This window comes from Misgurnus anguillicaudatus, chromosome 13 (assembly GCF_027580225.2).
Source record: "Misgurnus anguillicaudatus chromosome 13, ASM2758022v2, whole genome shotgun sequence".
Lineage (NCBI taxonomy): Eukaryota > Metazoa > Chordata > Actinopteri > Cypriniformes > Cobitidae > Misgurnus > Misgurnus anguillicaudatus.
In genome coordinates, this window is record NC_073349.2 from 11578554 (window position 1) to 11586711 (window position 8158).

Sequence of the window (8158 nt, forward strand, 5' to 3'; positions counted from 1 at the left end):
ATAAATGCAAATCCTTTCCATAATTCAACCACAGAGCAGCCGTTGCATTGTTGTGAGGCATTGGATCATGAAAGCTTGTGCAAAAAAAACACAACCATTCAGAGGAAAGAAACCTTGCTGTTTGGTGGTTTACAGTCCGGAAAGGTTTGTGGATTAACAACATTACATTTAAACCTTTCAGTCATATTTGACATACCAGAGAAGACTCATAGTGACACATTTATGGGTTGCGTCTTTGAAGTGACTTTGCCCCTAGCGATAACGCGGCATTTCCAAAGAACATCTGCATTAAAATAAACAGAATTAGCATACTATTTATGCATAGATAACGACTTGCGTTGCTTTTGTAAGATTAAGAAACAAGAAAGTAAGAACGAGAAACTACTATGAAGACTATTATGTAAAAATTTCTGAGGAAGGTTTTTGTTTTTCTTTCTATTGTAAACTTTTAATTTCTTTCTCTGAATTTTATAAATGTAACATTTATATTCTTGTTAATATGAGCGTCTAAATACACTTTCCACTTTATAGTAAACATGCACGCGCACACACACATATTTTGCATGATGGTAAGCCTGCTGGTAATCACATGGTGTATGCATCACTCCTCAAAAGTATCCATGGTAACTCATCAAACTTTCAACAACCATTGGCCATGTGGCCCAGGTCAGCGTAACTTGTGAGCGTGTGTCAGTATGCTTGTGATCTGTGGTAACCCTGTTGTCATGGCAACAATGGGTGTGTCTCAATGCCCAGGCAGCCACTGGGGAAGTAGAGACGCATGATAAAGAAGTACACATGATATTTCATCTCGGAGGAATGTTTCATTATATTCACTTTGAGTCTTGCTATCATATCGCAAGCCCTTGAAAAACGCTAGAAATATGTTGCTCGGTAGCTTTTGATTGGTGAGCAAATATCTTAGACTTTCACGATTCAAATAATGTGGTAATGAATTTTGCACATTTTTTATGCCTTAGTCATTGTGAAATATTTGTGAAATCAGTTTTGAATTCTACATTTTTTCAAGGAGTCAGGTGCTTTCACATACGCAAGGGAGCTTACATTTACCTTCATGCATTTGGAAGACACTTTAATTTAAAGTACATGCATTACAGTGCATTCAATATATACATTGTTTAGCAGTATATGAGTTTCCTAGGAGTCAAACCCTGTAGTAACACATATCACAATAAACACAATAAAGTTGAACTAGAGAAAGATATGTAGATGTTTAATCATTTGCTGCATACCAAAGTTCAAGGTTTGTGAATACATATGCGAAAAAAGACATTTGCACAGGAAAGAAATAAAACCCCACCGTTGAATCGTCATCTTATGACTCATGACAAATATAATAGCTGCCGGTAAACAAATAAAGTGGAATCGATAATAAAATTTATTGCATAGCTATCTAGAATACAGGATTCTTAGTGGACAGACACTATTGTGTAACCTAGTAAAATATTTAATTTAAATTGCATAATAATAGAAGTAATTATAATAACAATAAAATTGCTTATAAAAGTTAACCATGTTTTTGTAAAGTAACCACCCAGCAAGCAATTTTACATCTAACAAGTCATCTAAAACAAGGCAAAATTTGGTCTGTCTGTGAAAATTGAAGAGACGAAAAACCATAGCACAATAATAATAAAATAAATCAATAAATGAATCCAGACACCTTGTATCACTGTTGACTTTGCTTACATGATGGCATATCATACATACTGTACATAATCTCAGAAGTGGGTTACTCATAGCTGGACTATATCAGGTCTATAGGTAGACTAGACAGTAAAATGGCGACTATTGCTTGCTGGGCCTGTTTTTTTTTTTTTTTTTGGTGTATTGATTATCATTGGCAAAGCACGGTTTAACCATGTTTTTTTATTTTGTTGAAAATAAAATAAATAAACTACACACTCTAAAAATGTCTGTGTTATTTTGACCCATAATGGGTAAATATTGGACAGAACACACCGCTAGGTTAAAATTGACCCAATGCTGGGTTGTTTTAACCCAACTGCTGGGTTATTATACCCATAGATATGTATAATGAAGGCTACATGTCTTATAGCGAAGTCTCTAACGTCATTAGAGGCGGCCATATTACCTCAGACAGCTCGCTCACTCATAGCATTGTGTTTTAATGGTGCATGTACTTTTAAAGCTCCCGTTCTTTCTGTGTTTTTGAAGCTTTGATTGTGTTTACAGTGCGCAATATAACGTGTTCATGTTTCACTTGTAAAAAAACACTGTATACACACAATTTACTTATCTGTATAGCGCTCTTTTCACTGTCCTCAAAACGGGCTGATGTCTTCCTTGTTCTATGAAGTCCCTCCTTCAGAAATACGTATCGAGTTCTGATTGTGTGGTTTGTTTAGTGTGTTGTGATTCGATAGCAGTTTAGCTTGCCGTTAGCTTAGCTGGCGACTGACGTATTCCTGTGGGCGGAGTTTAGTCAACGAACTGTTTTACTGACGTCATTAAAGCTGGAAGTAGAGGGCTGCTGTAGTCCAAACCGGCCGTTCGCTGTAGGCTTTGAAAGGCGAATTCTGTTAAAGAAAATATATCGCCTGGCAGTCTTTGAGCTTTATCATTTTACAGGTATTATTTATGCTATTATAGCAACATTACACACTAACTAGGGTTTAAAAAATGGGATCAGAAAGAACGTGACTTTTAAATGACCATAACTTGCTCAATTTTCTACCGATTTTCAAATGGTTTGGTTTCCTACAAACGTTATAAACGTGGCTATAATTCTGGATGCTTTAACATGTTTCATGAAAATTATTCATAAGTATGCCGTGTCATAGGTACATCTCTGACATTTATAACAAACCAAACCGTTTGAAAATCGGTAGAAAATGTATGGTCATTTAAAAGTACATGCACCATTAAAACACAATGCTACGAGTGAGCGAGCTGTCTGAGGAAAGATGGCCGCCAGGTGCGGACGTCGACCTCCATTAAAGGCGATTTATAGTCGTGCGTAGGTCCTACGGCGTAGCAGCGACGGCGTAGGTTCCGCGTCGGTTTTCATTTATACTTGTGCGTCGCCGTCCGCGTCGACATGCAAACACACGCGAAACCGCTGGTTGGCAGTAATCACGCGTGTAACCACAGTAGCAGCAGAAGTCGTCACAGAAGAAGAAGCTAAGCAAGTAAACCCACAAACGAAGAAGAAATAGCAACTTGTTGTGTATAATTTGAGAAGACCAGCAATGATGGAAGTAAATAAACAGCGACTTATGTTTCAGTTTGAGTTAAATCACTCCTCAACTTGGCTCATCTTTGTTTTCACCGTCTCAAACGGAAATACCTATGACGCAGTTTTTTTACCTGACGGGAGGGGTTCTGGTGGACCAATCACAGCGCTTACGGTCCGCGTAGAGCCGACGCGCTGTTAGAAATTTTGTGAGGTGCGCGTCAGGCTACGCAGAGCTACGCGCAGGCTACGGATAGCCTACGCCGTAGCTACGCCGTAGGACCTACGCACGACTATAAATCGCCCTTTAGCCAGCAGCACGGGCGAGACATCTAGCCTTTATTATACATATCTATGATTATACCCCATGGTTGTATAAAAACAACTCAACATTGGGTCATTTTAACCCAACATGTGTTCTGTATATTAACCGATTATGGGTCAAAACTAACCCCCAGCTATTTTTAGAGTGTAGTAACCATGTTTTTGTGGTTTTAACTGTAGCAAAACCATTGTTAATTTTGTTTAATAAGGGCATTGTCCATTGTCACCTATATTTGTGTCATATTTCCTTTCAAATATGACATCAGATCGGGTCATTGAAAAAAATGCTGCACTGAAAAAAATTATTCATTGAATTTAATCAATTTTTTAAGGTAAGTGGTTGCAATCAATTTATTTAAGCTACATTTAAACAAAAAAGATTAGTAAAGTATAAAATATAAAACTTTTGTTTAAATGTAGCTTAAATAAATTGATTGCAACCACTTACCTTAAAAAAATTGATTAAATTCAATGAATCAATTTTTTCAGTGTGTGTTGAACTCATAATTCGGTAAAATATGGACAAACCCAATCATTGTTTTAAATCTACAACCTAGAAAATCTTTATATTTGACCCAACCGTGGGTTCAAACAACCCAGCATTTTTGTTTGAAACAAACCAGCAACAGTTGGGTTTGTCTACATTTTACCCAACCATGAGCGGAAACAGCTCAGCATTTTTTTAATACGTATACCATATTTGTGGTGGGGTCAAAGGTAATTTCCAGTGAAATGTTGTGTGACACACCTTGAGGGAGTGAATTAAGAGGAAATTGCTTTTATATGAGTGTGTGTATGTTGGATTAGGTGGAAAGCTGCCAAATTCTCAAGATAATGATCAAATACAGTATAACACACTGTACTGAACAGCTGAAACTGCCAAACAATTAACCAAAACAAACGTCAGTTCAAAGTACTTTAATGTGAGAACGGATTAAACATTGTTGAAACTCGAACCATTAAAGCTTATGTTGTCATTGTCCATCACATAAACACAAATCTCAGACTGAAGGGGTGTAATTCATTATGTTACGCTGGGGTGTGAAGCGGCTGTCAAAGGGTCACAGTTGAGTTATCAGTCACAATGCATTGATGTGATCAGAGTCAATCAATGCTTAAATTAGATAGATAGATTCAATTATAATATTTACACTTGATAGGATGAAGCATAGAACAAAAATGTGCAAATTATTTGATTTATAATTGAATCACTGGATGAATTGAAGCACAAATAAATAAATGCATTAATGATTTCTTATAAGTCACCCAATGATTATACAGCAAGCACATGTTGAACATGGCGTCCTCATACAGTAGGTGTTTACAAACACCAACCTGTTACTAAGCAGAGAATGAGTTGGCATGATCACTATGTGACATTTAAATGACTGTTTTTGTATCTGGTCGTCACAAAAACAGACACTGTCAGCCTAAGCATCTAAAGAAAGTAAGGGAAGAATGTTATAATCAAGTTATCTTCAGGGCAGGGACTGAGATAAAAATCAACGAAATGTCTTAAGAAAGTTCAGTACAGTCACACCTGTTTTTAGGTGCTGAAAAATGCCAGAATGGATTCCACTGTGACAACCACATTGATTTCATATTTGTTTGAATGTTTTAAATCACTGCATGCATTACAGACTATTATTGCAGTTCTGAGAAACAAACACATTCAATTTTTGAATAAATGTTTTTAAGCATTAAAGACCCTTAAAGGGGCCATGGCATTAAAATCGTTTTCCATGTTTAAGTGCTATGATTGGGTCCCCAGTGCTTCTATCAACCTAGAAAATGTGAAAAAGATCAACCCAGTAACTTTGGTTTGGTAAACCATTCTCTACAAGCACATGAAAAAATAGGTTGTTGAAATTTGGCTCTCTTTATGATGTCATAAGGAGCTCTTATTATAATAATACCGCCCCTTAATCTGCACTATCCAATCACAGCACTGCCATTTAGTGCAGAGAAAAGCACAATTTAGTTTTAATTGCAACAAACCACCATCATTGTGATCAGTGTTTGAATTTCATCAGCTCATTTGCATTTAAAGGACACACCCAAAATGGCACATTTTTGCACACACCTACAAAGTGGCAATTTTAAGATGCTATAATACATTATTTATATGGTATTTTGAGCTAAAACTTCACATTTGTGCTCTGGGGGCACCAAAGATTTATTTGATATCTTAAAAAAGTCTTGTGCCATGGCCCCTTTAATGACTCTTTTTTATGTCCTTTTTCTGTCCATTTGTTAAAGGGATAGTATGAAACTTCTGGCATCATTTACTCACCATCATGTTGATCCAAACCAGTTTCTGTTGAACAAGTGAAGATGTTTTAATGAATGATGGTAAGTGCACAGTTGATGGTACCCATTGACTTCCATTGTATTTCTGTGGTTACAATCGTATTAAAATATCTTCATTTGTGTTCAACAGAACAAAGAAACTCATACAGGTTTGGAACAAATTAAGGGTGAGTAAATGATGACAGAATTTTCATTTTTGGGTGAACTATCCCTTTAAGTCGCACTGCATTCGATTGCAGTGGACAGTTATTATGGTAACAAACCTGAAAGGATTTGTTCTTGCTAATGGTTCGGACATGTTGTGCATAGTTATCATCAAGAAAAAATCTGCAAGTCAGCTTTTACTGCTGGATGGGAAAATAGATGTTTTATTTTATCTGGTTCCTTTAAGAAACAATAGCCGGGACTCCTTTGCTGGCTTAAGGAAAGACCAGCGCCTAAACTAATCATGACTCACTGAAACCCCTGGAAAAAGATTAAAGGAAATGTTATCTTACGTTGCTGCACATTAAGGGGCAGTTTTCCAGACTAATCCAGGACTAGGCCTTAGTTATATTAGGAAATTTAAGTCGTTTTTACAAACATACCTCACAATAAAAAAAAAACACTACTGATGTGCATCTTAGGACAAAACAATGGAGCTTGATATGTGTTAAGATAAGTAAGTACAAGATGTTTTAAAATGAAGGCAGCCCAAACATGCATTTTCGTCTGGGATAAGCCCTGTTCTGGAAACCGCCCCTAAATCAGCTACTCTATGTCTTTAACATTTGTTGTAGGAGTATTAACAATGTCGGAAGGCAATGAGTTGATTTGGATCAGGTTAAGAATTTAAGAAGCTGTTTACACCTGGTATTAACCCTAATGGGTTGTTGGGGATGTTGCATCAACTATGGTGTTTTTTGAGTCTTAATTTGGCCACAGCTTTCTCTGTGTTTCAGCAAATGGATTGATTTTTGGTGACAAATCTTATATTGACACATATTTTGGAAAAATGCTTTGCAATTTTTGAAAAACTCAACACAATACACCATGGGCAAATTTACCGGCCTTGGGTTGTTGGTGGATGAAAACATCCACTAAATTAAATGGCTGTAAAATCTATCAGATTTCCAATTTTTTGCATAAATCTGTTAATTAACCTACCAAAAACTTCCAAATGTTTACAAACATTTCATGATTTTAACTCTTTAATTGCCAAGTATATAAGTGATGCCACTGATTTGGGGAAAAACACACAAAATTACTGATTTTCAATATAAAAAATTATTGTGGACTGGATTTTTTTACTTTTTTCACAGTCTTGGGCATGTCAAATATTAGTTAAAACATTGGCTTTGATGCATTATTAGTTTTTGTGCAGTATCAGATTTTTTCTCCCTCATTTACTGTTCGTGGGCTTTTTTTGCCCCATTGACTTCCATTATAACGACATATTTTGATTGCAAAGCCATGACATCATATAATGATGCATTCTTAATTGATGGTGGTTTTTCCTTTTGCAAAGGGGTAAAACTTGTCATTTTTGGTATTGATCACCATGTGCCACCATTAACCCTTTAGTTGGCCTGTGCAAAAACAAAACTTAATTTCTGGCTTGTACATTATATGAGTTATATGGAGTATAACAGCATAATGGTTTGGTGTGTGTGTGTGTGTGTGTGTGTGTGTGTGTGTGTGTGTGTGTGTGTGTGTGTGTGTGTGTGTGTGTGTGTGTGTGTGTGTGTGTGTGTGTACCTGGTAATTATCACGTAGGAATACCAGTGTTTTTGTGACCTTGTGGGGACATTGTGAGGTCCCCATGAGGAAACAAGCTTATAAATCAAACAGAATGATGTTTCTAGAAAATGTGAAGTTGCAGAATGTTTTCTGTGATGGTTGGGGTTAGGGAATGGGGTAGGGGAAGGGAATAAAATATACAGTTTGTACAGTATAAAATGCATTACGTCTATGGAATGTCTCCACAAAATATGGAAACCAGAATGTGCGTGTGTGCGTGTGTGCAGGCGTGCGTGCGTGCCTTGCTAATGATTTTTTGTAAACATTCAGTAGTTTTGATCAGTACACGGGTTGATTAACGGATTTATGCAAAAAGTGTGAAAAAAATATTAACCTGATACATTTTTCAGCACTTTAATTTGGTGAATGTCGTCATCCACAAACAACCCAAAAGGGTAGTAAATTTGAACAATCCACAAGGCTTTTTGTGTTTTCGTCGATCGAATCACAAGTGGACAAGAGAAAGTTAAAAGTCCAGGAGAAACTATTTGACATGTGCACCAAAGCAGGTATTTGCATTTTTGGAGA

At 36.5% G+C, this 8158-nt stretch overlaps 1 long non-coding RNA gene across 1 annotated transcript in view; it reads left to right on the plus strand.

Moving 5' to 3' along the window:
- Nucleotides 1-5893, plus strand: part of LOC129430265 (uncharacterized) — a 102785-nt gene extending 96892 nt beyond the window's left edge. Inside the window, exon 3 of the long non-coding RNA XR_012372863.1 lies at nt 5801-5893. This is a non-coding gene — a long non-coding RNA (uncharacterized lncRNA). The remainder of the gene's footprint in view (nt 1-5800) is intronic.
- The last annotated feature ends 2265 nt before the right edge of the window (nt 5894-8158 follow it).